We start from the raw sequence: 13721 nt of genomic DNA on the forward strand, positions 1-13721 counted from the left end.
GATTTGCTACACACTCAACATAATAAAAATGACATTATATTTGCTTAAGATTTTATGTATGTATGTATGTATGTATTTATTTATTTTAGAGAGAGGGTAAGGGAAGGAGAAAGAGAGGGAGAGAAACATCAATGTGTTTGCCTCTCACATGCCCCCTACTGGGGACCTGGCCTGCAATCCAGGCATGTGCCCTGACTGGGAATCAAACTGGCGACCCTTTGGATCGCAAACTGGCACTCAGTCCACTGAGCCACACCAGCCAGGGCAAGAATAACATCATATTTTTGATAAACCATATTGCATAGTGGTTTAGGGCCAGGAACTTGGAGTGCATAGCCAATGAACAGCCGAATGTACCCCCATATCCATGAGACTTGATACAGAGCTTCACGTGCCCAGAAGCAGAGACACCTGTTTTTAATTTACACAGGTGCTGTATGGGATTGAAACGTGAAGATCAGAGACACCTGGGTTCTGGGTACTCTGCTTTTCTAGCAGTGTCACATTGAGCAAGTTAGTTAGCTCTCCAATCCTCAGTTTTCTCATTTCTAATAATAGAATAACCGTACCTACCTCCCAGGGGGGTAGTAAGGCTTACATTAAAAAAAAAAAACAGCGGTCCTTTTGTAATTCATAAGCATGATGATTGGCTCTTGTGTGACATATGCCTCCCACAGATCTTGTTACGACATCGGCACATTACACATCTGACATGAAAAAAAAAACCATATAAAAGTCTAAGTACAGTACCACAATGAGCTCTTAATATATTTTTTAAAGACAGCCCTAGTCTTTTTGTTCTTCTTCCCAGTCTCTTCCCAGATATAAGAAGAGATAATTGAATAAAGCTTCTCAACATTCCAGCCTCTTTTCTTTCCATGGGAAACAGCCCTGCTCGATCCCGGTGTCTGTCTCCATGAAAACTTCCCTTGCATTCTAACTAGGTGACACTGCATAGTCACTTCCCTCTGTGAGCATGTTTCTCCATCTGCAAATGAAGGCAGGAGAGGAAGGGATGTCTACTTTCTATTTATAGCAATCCGTTACCACAAGTATATCTTAATTTTGTGATGTAAAGAAATATAGGATTTTTTAAAAAAATGGACGGAGAATACTTAAGGTGCCTCCCTGCTCTTAAATTATTTGAGCCTGAAGGAGGAAAGAAATTTCCTCCTTCCTCCTACTCCCATTCTCTTCCTTCATCCCTACCTCCTCTCTGACTTAGAAAACAGAGCTCAGCCAGAGTGTGTGATGCGGGTGGGAGGACTGTAAGACATGGGCTTCTCCTCTGGATCCCCAGTAGGGACCAGCCCCAGAAATCGCTATAGCTGGAAATGTGGAGGGAAGCCCAGAACAGATCTGGTTGCCTCACTTGGCTGGAGCACAGCCTATCTTTTACATTTGAGCACTTTTCTTCACGATTTCATTGTGCATTCCCATCCAGTACCCATTTTCCTTTAGGGAAATCCAGCAGCTGAATTGGAGAAATACAGACCTCAAAGTGTGCAAACTAATAAAGAAACCAAGTTTATAAAAAATCCTGCAACAAAACCTGTCCTCATTCTGGTCTTGGTGTCTCTCTCTCTCTCTCTTTCTCTCAAGAACCAAGTGACTTAAGCGTTTCTTACTGAATGACACTAATTTTAATTTCATCTTTTTTCTTTGGCCCATTTTAATACAGAGAGGCCACAAGATGGTTACCCAAAAGATTTATATTCAACAATTTTCAAAGAGAACAAGAAATTTAAAATTAGAAATATATGGGAAGGGCCCTGGCTGGTATGGCTCAGTGGATTGAGTTCTGGCCTGAGAACCAAAGGGTTTTGGGTTTGATTGCCAGCCAGTGCACATGCCTGGGTTGTGGGCCAGGTCCCCAGTAGGGGGCATGTGAGAGGCAATCACACATTGATGTTTCTCTCCCTTTTTCTCCCTCCCTTCCCCTCTCTCTAAAAATAAATTTAAAAAGTCTTTTAAAAAAGAAATATATGGAGAGGCATTTCTGATTTCTCTGGAAAAATTACGGAAGGTCCAGTAACAATGAGGTCACATTTCCTTAGAGAAAAAATTGGCTGAGACTAAGTAGGCGCTACCTCCTTGGGGCATGGACTGGTCAGATGACCAGTTTCTACACGTCCCTTATATCACCTGACCCCCACGGTCAGTATCAGTTTTACACTGTTAATTACATTGCACTTCACTAGAGCCTGATCCCTGTAGTCGAATGAGTTTATGAGTTCAGGAATAGATTTTAAATGCAATCATCTATGAATTAACAATGGTATGAAAATTTTTGCAGTCCATTAGAACATTTTTCAATGCAATGAGTGAGATTACAAAAATAGTATGGAGCTGGCATATCATAGGCACTCAATAAAGAGTAGGTGATATTAGTAGTACTAGTATTAAAAATGATTACTTAACTGGAATGTAGCGTGCCACTTTGAGGACAAAATTAGCTCAATGATGCATCTAAGAGAACACAAATGGGACTCTAAAAAACCTTGAAAAGTAGTATAAATCTTTACTGAATGCCCTTGAACACAGAGGAGAATATCACAAACATACATTTATTTTACGAAAATCCTCATTACAAAGCTCTGTGCCCCAGAGTTCTACTCTTCAGATGATGGCACATTTGATTGCCTGCCTTTCTTCCCATCTCCAGCCTCCCCGACATCCCTCCTCCGCCTTTCCTGCCCCCATTCTTTCTCCTGGAAAGTAGTCTGGCTACTCCCAGCTTCTGTTAGTCTCTCAGTGAGGGGGTAAAAAGGGCAGGCAGCACTATTTGTAAATACTTACATTTATGTTTTCTTCTTTTATCCTTACGTCAATTAATATTTACAGGGTGGTTCCTGAGAAAGTACGGAAGTTATTTATACATTGTCAAACATCCCAGAAAGGAGTTCATACAATTTAGACTGGGGTGGGTTAAGATCCACAATACAGGCCTCTGTAAAGTACATTAGGGACATAGAGTTTGGGGCACAAATGGATGTCATTTGGTGAAATCATGACAATGCACTTCTTTCCACCACTCTGTTTCCCCAGTGCATCACTCTCCAACATTTGCAAGGAGCTCAGCAAAAATGAGTGGAAATTTCAGGCTTGAAGCATTCATCCTTGCCTGGCTTCTGAGAGGAGGGAGGGGTCCAAATGACCTTCAGCAGAATTCTACAGTCCAGAAGTTTACCTGGGTGTGCAGCCACTGGCATTTAAACTGATAAATGGGAGGAGTAAAAGGGGTCCATGTGTATACTACATGGAAGTCAAGTGTATGTTTTTAAGTCAAGTGTGTGCAACATATGAATGAGCAGGAACATTAAACACAACCTTTAGGAGAAGACAACAGGCAAGTGCAGACACAAAGAAAGCAGAATATGTATTATTCATATTATAAAACAAATTCAAGGAAAGTAAGATCTATTTAGATATTTACCAAAAGGAGAGCACCACAAAACAAAATGTATGCGGATGGGCCAAGTCTCTACTTACAAGGAGATTACGAACGTTACATTTCTTTATTCTAGAAATAAGAATGAAAATGCCAGAACTAAGCAGTCAAATTAAGAAACATGACAAAGAGAAAGGAGGAGACAAAATAAGAAAGGTGTTTGGCGGCAGTCAGGCCCATGGGTGTGGGACAAGGTGAGCAGAGGGGCCTCTCAAATGCATAAATCATATGCACAGCAAGGTTTAAAGACAACCAAAACAGCTCCATCACAGAAGTAAGGGAAATGAAGTCTCAATGAAGAAGCAGTGAGTTGTAGAAAGGAGGACATAAACAACAGCGTCAAATGCAAAAGTGAGATCTAACGCAAAAATTACTTAAATTTCTACAATATTTGGCAATTACCAATAAGAGGTCACTAGAGCTTCTTTGGAAGTTCCCACAGAAAGAAAAGACTATCGCAGAATTAAAAGGACATTGAGGTGGTGGTTATTTCTTCTGTTTGCCGTCTAGCATCTCCTTGGCCTTCTTATGATAAGTGCATTCTAGTTTTGCTATGGAAGAGACATCCCTTCGAACTTTCAGCCATGTGGTTCAGGTGAAACAGACCCATTTCCATACCCAGGGATTGATGTGACAGACTGTGGGCTGGGTAACCTAACACTGTTCCAAGCCGTCCCTTGCCTGCCTCACCTGTGTCCACTTTCCCAATCACTTTGCAGTGAGTAGTGGCAATGTGATATATAGCACAAAGGAGACATAATGTCTAGACAGAAATAATGACAAGAACTGGGGCAAACATTTTGCGGGAAAAATAAAAAGATCAAGAGAATTAAAGCTCTACCAGCCCCGAATCGTTGAACAACTGGATGGACACAAATAGGTATGTGACTCCAGACTTTTTGCGATGTAAGAAATATAGACCCCACTCTTTGGCGGGAAGACTATTGGTCACACTAGAAAAGAGCAGGTGCAATGGGACTGATATATCGATCCAAAGGCATCTCTGGAAATGCCATCATTACAGACTCTTTTGGTTTCATGTTACGGAAAACCCAAGACTAACTGGCTTAAACAAAGAGGAAATTCACTGACTCACATATGTACAAACTCCAGGGGCAGGGCTGAATTAATCTGCTGCAGAGGACTCATGGCTTACGGTGATGCTGACCTTGGCTCAGCTTCAAAAGATGGATAAGTGACTCAGGCCTAAGGCCAATTCACTCAGAACGTTTTCCTGATGACAGCGAATTGTTCAGGAATGGGCACCAGTTGGATAATTAGAGCCAAAGAAACTCAACTTCCGGGATGTTTGTGTGAAATAAAGAAACAGACTGATCTTTTCCTGAAGTAATTGAGCAAGAGAAGCTGTGCAGATAAAGCCATGGCAGCATCTTGCCGCTACAAGGGGAGACTCTGGGACTCACATCACAGAAGAGGCTGAGCTCAGAGATAAAGAAAGAGAAACTGGGATCTGGTGACATAGCTTAAGATTTATTCAAGCCTTATCTGAAGTCAGCTCTTCCCCTGGAGTTTTCACATATGTGAGTCAAAAAATTTCTTCTTTAAACTAGTTAGTCTTGGGATTTTGTAACGTGAAACCAAAAGAGTCTGTAGCAGATTGTATTTTCCAAAGATGCCTTTGGATCAATATATTTATCCCACTGCACATGCTTTTTTGCAGTGTGACTAATAGTCTTTCGACTGAGGGGAGGGGCCTGTGTCCCCACCACCCCTCGAGTCTGGGTGTGCCTCATGACTCAGTGGAGTATGCTATGCTGATGCTATGCGAAATCCGAGGCTAAGGTAAAAAGAGATTCTTCTCTCCCTCTCTCCCCCTCCCCTCCCCCTCTTACCCCTCCCCCTCTCCCCCTCCCTCTCCCTCCTTGCCTTTGTAGCCTACCACTACATTATGAGGAAACATAAGCCAATTGGAGAGGCCACATGTAGTAGGTATTCTAGCCAGCAATCCCAGCTAAGGTCTCATCTGACAGCCAGAATCAGTCACCAGATGTGAGTGAATGAGCCTTCGCGTGACTCCAGCCTCCAGTCTTCAAGTCTTCCAGCTGACATCCGAGATAGCAAGGAGCAGAAACAAGCCATTCTGGTGGTGCCCCGTCTGACACGCTGACCCACAAAAATATGTGAAAGATAATAAATGATTATCATTGTTTTAATGCAACTAAGTTTTGGGGTAACTTGTTCCACAGCAATAGATAAAATAATATAGAGTCCTAATTAATAGAACTGGAGTTCTATGTGATAGTGGCTTAAGAAGAATAGTAGAAGGGGAAATATTGCAGCGTGTAAGGAGTGAACTGGAGATGAGGAAAAGGAAGAAAGCAAGTAAGCTTCTCTGGAAAATTTCCATGGAAGCATCTCCTTGGGATTAGGAAAAGGTAAAACAGGTTTGCATCCAAAGCAAACAGTAGCCTCCATGTTTCTGCTAATCATTAAAGGACTAGATTATGAGTTTGATAGAATCCAGGAGGAGGAACTTCAGCTAACAGGTTTAGTGAATTCCTCTGAATTCTAAAAGGCATTAAGAAGGAATCAAAGGTGAATCAGTGAAGCCCTCAAGAAGAAGGCATTTATTTGAGAAGCAGTCTCTGCTCACAGCCCCCAGCAGATTCCACTGCCTTCGGTAAGGATCAAGCCCTTTGGCCTGGCATTTAAGAGTCTCCTTGGCATTTCTGTTTCCCAATCTACCCTTTATACACTCCACACTCTAGCAGAACTGCAGAGCTAAAAAATGGCGCTATCTGATGTTCTTCAAACTATTCTTTACTTAGCCGCTTTTGGGAAGGAAGCTCTGGGACACAAGCTATGGTGAGAGTGGTTCTCAGAGCCTGTGCCCTCCTGGAGAGAGGGATCAATGATGTGTGGTCTCCAGCCTTCTTCTTCTCATAAGTTTTTTTAAAATTAAGGTGTAACTTACATAGAATAAAATGCATAGATCTTAATCATACAGTTCTATGAATTTTGATGATTGTATTCACGTGGGCAATGAGAATATTTGTTTCATCATTCCCCTGCCCCTTTCTGGTCAATCCTTGTGTACCTCTCCTCCCCAGCCATTAGAAAACTGTCTTGGGGGTGGGTGGGCTGGGTTGGGAGTAAAAGATAGAAAATTGTACTTGAACAATAATTAAAATAAAATTTTTAAAAAAGAAAACTTTCCTGGCCCTGGCTGGTGTGGCTCAGTGGATTGAGCACCAGTCTGCAAACCAAAGAGTCACTGGTTCAATTCCCAGTCAGGGCACATGCCTAGGTTACAGGCCAGTTCTCCAGTTGGGGGTGTGCGAGAGGCAACCGATTAATCGAGGTCTCTCTCACACATCAATGTTTCTCTCCCTCTCTTTTCCCCTCCCTTTCCCTCTCTCTAAAAATAAACAAACAAAAAGAAGAAAGAAAGAAAACCACTCTGATTTCTGTACTACAGATTAGTTTTGCCTCTCTTTGAACCTCATATAAAAGGAATCACATAGTACGTATTCTGTGTCACGCTTCTTTCACTCAACATAAAGTTTTTGAAATTCATCTGTGCTTTTTGTGTGCATTAATTGTTCCTTCCTTATTTTTTTCTTTTTAAATATATTTTATTGATTATGCTATTACAGTTGTCCCATTACCCCCTTCTCTCCCCTCCACCCAGTACACTCTCTCCCACCCACATTCCCCCGCTTTAGTTCATGTCCATGTGTCATACATAAGTTCTTTAGCTTCTACATTCCCCATACTACTCTTGCCTTCCCCCTGTCTATTTTCTACCTACCGTCTATGCTACTTACTCTGCACCTTTTCTCACTCTCTCCTCCTCCCACTCCCCTGTTGCTAACCCTCCATGTGATTCCATTTCTGTGGTTCTGTTCCTGTTCTAGTTGTTTGTTTAGTTTGTTTTTGTTTCTGTTTTAGGTGTGGTTGTTACTAATTGTGAGTTTGCTGTCCTTTTACTATACATGTTTTTTATTTTCTTTTTCTTAGATAAATCCCTTTAACATTTCATATAATAAGGGCTTGGTGATGATGAACTCCTTTAACTTGACCTTATCTGAGAAGTACTTTACCTGCCCTTCCATTCTAAATGAAAGCTTTGCTGGATAGAGCAATCTGGGATGTAGGTCCTTGTCTTTCATGACTTGGAATACATCTTTCCAGGCCCTTCTTGCCTGCAAAGTCTCTTTTGAGAAATCAGCTGACAGTCTGATGGGAACTCCTTTGTAGGTAACTGTCTCCTTATCTCTTGCTTCTTCTAGGATTCTCTCCTTCATTTTTACCTTGGCTAATGTAATTACGATGTGCCTTGGTGTGTTCCTTCTTGGGTCCAACTTCTTCGGGACTCTCTGAGCTTCCTAGGCTTCCTGGAAGTCTATTTCCTTTGCCAGAATGGGGAAGTTCTCCTTTATTATTTGTTCAAATAACTTTTCCACTTGTTGCTCTTCTTCTTCTCCTTCTGGTACCCCTCCCTATAATTCAAATGTTGGAACGTTTCAAGATGTCCTGGAGGTTCCTAAGCCCCTCCTCATTTTTTCGAATTCTTATTTCTTCATTCTTTTCTGATTGTATGTTGTTTTCTTCCTTCTGGTCCACTCCCTTCCTTCTTATTGCTGAGTAGTATTCCATTGTATGACTATAATATGATTTGTTTCTCCATTTCCGTGTTGATAGACACTGCAGTTGTTTGGAGTTCTGAACTATTATGAGTAAAGCCATGAACACTCTTGAAGATTACTAGTGGATATTTGTTTTTATTTCCTAGGAGTGAGATTGCTAGGTTTTCAAATAAGTGAGTGTTTAACTTCATAAAAACTGCTAGACAGTGTATCTAAGTAGTTGTGCCATTTTGCGCTCTCGTCTGCACTGTATGGATTCCAGTTGCTCTCTCTTTGCCAATATTTGGTATCGTTAATCTTTTGGTATTGTCAGTGGGTGTGAAATTGCATCTCATTCTGGCTGTAATATACATTTCCCTGATGACTAAAGATGTTGAGAACCTTTTCATATGCTTATTTATGTATCTTCTGTGAAGTGTCTGTTCAAGTCTTTTGCTATTTTTAAAATTGATTTGTACTTGCAGCATTTTTTGTTGTTGTTGCCAAGATTACAGATATGGAATTCAAGAGTCCACTTGGAATTCACCTGGCCCTGGCACACAGTTCAAGGTGCAAAGAAAGACCAGGTGTCTATAATCAAAGGATCTGAGTCTACTTAGGAGTTAGGCTACACAGGATTATGTGAGTGTTACAACTTGTGTCTTTTAACATTGGACAGGACCCACTGCACCTGCAGAAATAAGAATCAGAAATTCTGAATATTATACTATAGCAGTGGTTCTTTACCTTGGATACAAATTAGAATCACCTGGAGAGTTCTCCTCCCCAGAGACTGTAGTAACTGGTGGTAGAGGTTCGGCCTAGGCATTTGGAGTTGTAAAAGTTTTCCAAATGATTCCAGTACAGCCAAGGTTAAGAATATTTAAAAAAAAAAACAAAAACCCTTCACTCATTACTGAGCATCCGTAATGCTATTTTGCTAAAACATCAAGGTAATTTTAACAGGATGTTAGGCATCTTTTTCACATAGGTGCTTATTTAAAGAAGCTGGAGATTTTTATTTATTATTTATTAATATTTATTTATTTATCAATGGTCAAATTGCAGGATGTGGGCCATGGTCAGTTACTTTTCTTTCCTGGCTTCCTGATTCTCTCAAGCCTTCATTTCACCTATGAAGAGCATGTTAAAAAGCATGTTTGAAATAAAGTGAGGCTTTAGCCCTCAAAGGTCTAGATAGTCACCCAGCAATTAAAAGGAGATGTGAGATTCATTTTTATTTCTAAGCTGGTAGAGGGTCATCCCATGTATTTGTAACTTATTGCCATCCCCCCAAAAGCCAGATTTCAAATCTGGAAAAAGTTGTGCAGAAGTTTTGATCTAGGGCAAGGGTCAGCAAACTTTGGCCAATAGGCCAAATCCTTCCTGTAGACCAAATCCAGTTCATGGCCTGATTTTGTAAAGCCTGTGAGCTAAGAATGGAGTTTTTACATTTTTAAATGGTTGAAAAAAGTCAAAGTGAGAATAATAATAAGACTTATATGAAAATCAAAGTTCAGGGTCCATAAAGTTTTATTGAAACATAACCATTAACCTACATATTGTTTATGGCTGCTTCTGCACTCCAGTGGCAGAATTGAGTAGTAACAACAGAAACTGTACAGGCCAGCCCTGGCTGGTGTGGCTCAGTGGGCTGAGTGCCAACCTGCGATCCAAAGGGTCACTGGTTCAATTCGTGGTCAGGGCACATGCCTGCATTGTGGGCCAGGTCCCTGGTAGGGGTGTGTGAGAGGCAGCCACACATTGATGTTTCTCTCCCTCTGTTTCTCCCTCCTTACCCCTCTCTTTAAAAAAATAAATAAATAAAATCGTAAAAAAAAAGAAACTGTATAGCCCATAGAGCCTAAAATCCTATAGATTAAAAGATTCTTAAGGAACATTGCAAGATATAGATCTTATTTGAATTCTGATTTCAACAAACTGAAAAAACAATGAGACAATCAAGGAAATGTCTGGATGTATTTTGGATATTTGATTACATTTAAAGAAGTTTTATTAATTTTTTACATGTGAGGATGACATTATGGTTATGTTTAAAAATAACTCTTATTTAGACATGCATTCTAAAATATTTATATGAAAAGATACGATATCTGGGGCTTGCTTCCAAATAATATGGGCGGGGGGTAGGAGGCAGGGGTAGAGATGAAACCAGACTGACCATGAGTTGGTAAGTGTTGTAGCTTAGTGATGAGTGTGTGGTTTATTGTACTGTTTTGTCCACTGTTGTATGTTTCAGGCTTCCAATATAAAAAGTCTCATTTTGTTTTTTGAAAAGGCTTTTTAAAAGAATACCAGTAACATGTATTTGAAAGTAGTCACTGTTATTTGTCCAATGAAATATTTAGAATCCTTATAAAAGTGCGACAGTATTTGTATGGATGAGGAAAACATTAAAGATATTTTTGATGATGGAGACTTTGTCGGTGTGATATTTTCCAGTGTTTTATTGTGGAGGGGCTGCTTTCTTCATTGTATTCTCCCCTCCTGGAACAGACAAACCCACGTATTCATACCTACGTGCACATGGGGTTGTGAATATGCCTTTCTAGAGATAATTGTTGTCATCACTTTACGATGCAGAAGGTGAGTGGGGAGGGGAGGAAGATATTCCTGGTAGGTGATGCCACTTCTCTCCGCAGGTAAAAGCCACTGCAGAACAGGGGAAATGGGGGTTCCCTTTCAGGCCATCAAGGGCCTAAATGGTACTGGTGATTTGCAAAGGACTCAGGGATATTTAGTTTGTTAATGCTTTTGATGTGGCTGTGGCTTGTCTTCAGTCTCCAGGCAGGACTGCAATGAGTTGTGTGTATCCACATGGGTGGTCTGGTACAAAGTACATCCATGGGAGTGGCCAAAGGAATTTCATGGAGCCGAAAAAATAGGCTTGGCCGGACTTTCTCCTGAATTCTTTTTTTGTACCCATTTCCCCCGGCCGGAATGGGCGTGTTGATATACAGTCCAGTCTTGGCCTGGGAACCTGCTGAGGCTCATGGTCTTTTAAATTACAGTTTGCATGTACATCATGATAATTGAAAATGGCTCAGCTATTTAAGGCTGTCTTGTTGCAAAGTTTACTCTGTCTTTGTTTTGTAGTCTATTTTTCAGAAATTTGGGGGTGATACAGTTACATGGTTGAAATTTGACGTTTAAGGTTTTTTTTTTCTTCAGATTTTATTTATTTTTAGATGGGAAGGGAGGGAGAAAGAAACATCAATGTGTGGTTACCTCTTGTGCTCCCACAGGGACCTAGCCCTGACTGGGAATTGAACCAGCAACCCTTGGCTTTGCAGGCTGGCACTCAGTCCACTGAGCCACACTAGCCAGGGTTGATGTTTAAGTTTTTATATACATGTTGGAAAACAAACTTGTCCTGTAAAATGAGAACCTTGCTCTGAATCTGTATCAGGAGAAATTTCCCAGGGTAATAGTATTTAATCCAAGGTAAGAGTATTTGCTTTCCTGCAGGGGAATGTCTTGAGCCATCCAGAGAACAGTTATTTCTTGCTGCCGAAAAAACTATCTGAAAACTCAGTGGCTTAAAAAAACAGCATCTGGCTCTGGCTGGTGTGGCTCAGTGGATTGAGTGCTGGCTTGCAAACCAAAGGGTTGCTGGTTCAATTCCCAGTCAGGGTACATGCCTGGGTTGTGGGCCGTGTCCCCAGTTGGGGGCTTGTGAGGGACAACCACACATTGATGTTTCCCTCTCTTTCCTTGCTCCCTTCCCCTCTCTCCAAAAAAAGAAAAAGAAAGAACCCCCCTCCCCCCCAAAACAAAACAAAACACGTATCTTATTCTCATGAATCTGTGGGTCAGGAATTAAGTCCAGACTCGACTGGGTGGTGTTTTGTTCCACATGAGAATGGCGGGGTGGCTCGGGTGCGTTCAGCAGACAGCTGGGCAGCTGCAGGCACCTCAGTGCTTCTCCACATGGTCTTTTTCTCCACAGGGCTGCCTTAGGCTTCCCCACAAGGTGGTGGTCTCGGGATAGTCTCATTGTTATGTAGTGGCTGGCTTATGAGAGGGTGTCAAACCAATTCTGTTACAGGCTAGGTCTAATACTGATCCAGGGACAATTCTGCCATATTCTTTTGCCTGAAACAAGTCCCAAGGCCAACCCAAATTAAGGAGTGAGGAAGTAGATTTTATCTCTTGATAGTGGAATGGCACATATGCACAGGGAGGGAAGGAATTGATAAAAGCCATGCTTGGAGACCATCTACCACAGTCACTCTTCTGGCCACAACAATTCACATCTCTCCCACACGTAAAATATGCTCACGCCCTCATCTGAAAGTCTCATTCCATTAAGGCATTGGTTTGAGGTCTAAGATCTTACCACCTAGATCAGGTTGAGCTGTGAAGGAGGCTCCTCAGGTATAGCTCTTCAGATGCGGAGGGCTTTGGACAAGAACAAGTCATCTTTCTTCCACACATTTAACACACAGGGTGGGGGGCAGGAATAAGAGAACTACATTAGACACTACCCTTTACAGAGCCTGGGAATATTAGCACCCATCAGTTGCTGATTCATGGCGATCCGAAAATCCAGCTGGGCACATGTCTCTAGTTCCCCTTCAAATGTGTATATATATCTATACATCTATACTTATGTTTAGAGAAATATATGTGTGTGTGTGTGTGTGTGTGTGTGTGTGTGTTTATAAAGAGAGAAGGAAAGAGAGGTAGAGGCAAACAGAGAGACAGAAAGAGATTTACTATAAGGAATTGGCTCATGCAATTATGGTGGCTGAGAAGTCCCAAAACCTGTCCTCTGCAAACTGGGGACCCAGAAAGTTGGGGGTGTAATTCAGAGCCCCCAAGCCTGAGAACCATGGTGTAAACCTAGTCCAGGGGCAGAAGAGGAAAGAAGATGTCCCGGCAACTCAAGCAGTGAAGCAGGGAAAACGGAGTGAATCCTTCCTCCTGTGGCCTTTTGCTCTGTTCAGTCCTCAATGGATTGGACGATTGGATGATGCCCACCCACATGGGGGGGGAGGGTAATCTCCTCTGAGTCCTCCAGTTCAAATGCTAACTTCATTCAGATACACACAGAAGTAACATTTAATTTTCACACCCTGTGGCTAGTCAAGTTGACACTAAAATTAATCATTGCATGTGGTATAGATGTGCCATAGTTTTTTAACCATTCATCTCTTTAAAAACAGGTGGTATGTATACCTAAAACTAATATAATATTGTATGTCAACTGCAATTGAAACTTTTAAAAAATAAAATAAAGTCAAGGAATTAGAAAAAAAAAGATGTGGGAGTTTCCAGCTTTTGGCTATTGTGACTAAAGCTGCTATGAACATTATGAACGTGTTTCTGTGAGAAAAATACATTGTTATTTCTCTGACATAAAAGCTCAAGAGTGACTGCTGGGTCACATGTCAGGTCCGCTTTTGGTTTTAAAAGGCACTGCCCAACTATTTTTCAGAGCAGCTCTACTATTTTTCGTTCTCACCAGCAATGCGTGAGTAACCCATTTTCTCCGCATCCTCACCAGCAGCGGGTATTACAGCTATTTTTTTTTTTCGCCATTCTTAGTATTCTGACAATCAAAATTCCTCCACAAATTTCCAAAACGTTCCCTAGATGGTGGCACTGTACCCATCGAGAACAGCTTCTCAAACTGGACTGAACACTGGAATTGCCTG

At 41.4% G+C, this 13721-nt stretch overlaps 1 pseudogene; it reads left to right on the forward strand.

Moving 5' to 3' along the window:
* Positions 1-618: 618 nt before the first annotated feature.
* LOC114514710 lies at positions 619-713 on the forward strand (annotated as a pseudogene).
* The last annotated feature ends 13008 nt before the right edge of the window (positions 714-13721 follow it).

Source organism: Phyllostomus discolor, chromosome 3 (assembly GCF_004126475.2).
Source record: "Phyllostomus discolor isolate MPI-MPIP mPhyDis1 chromosome 3, mPhyDis1.pri.v3, whole genome shotgun sequence".
NCBI classification, from domain to species: domain Eukaryota; kingdom Metazoa; phylum Chordata; class Mammalia; order Chiroptera; family Phyllostomidae; genus Phyllostomus; species Phyllostomus discolor.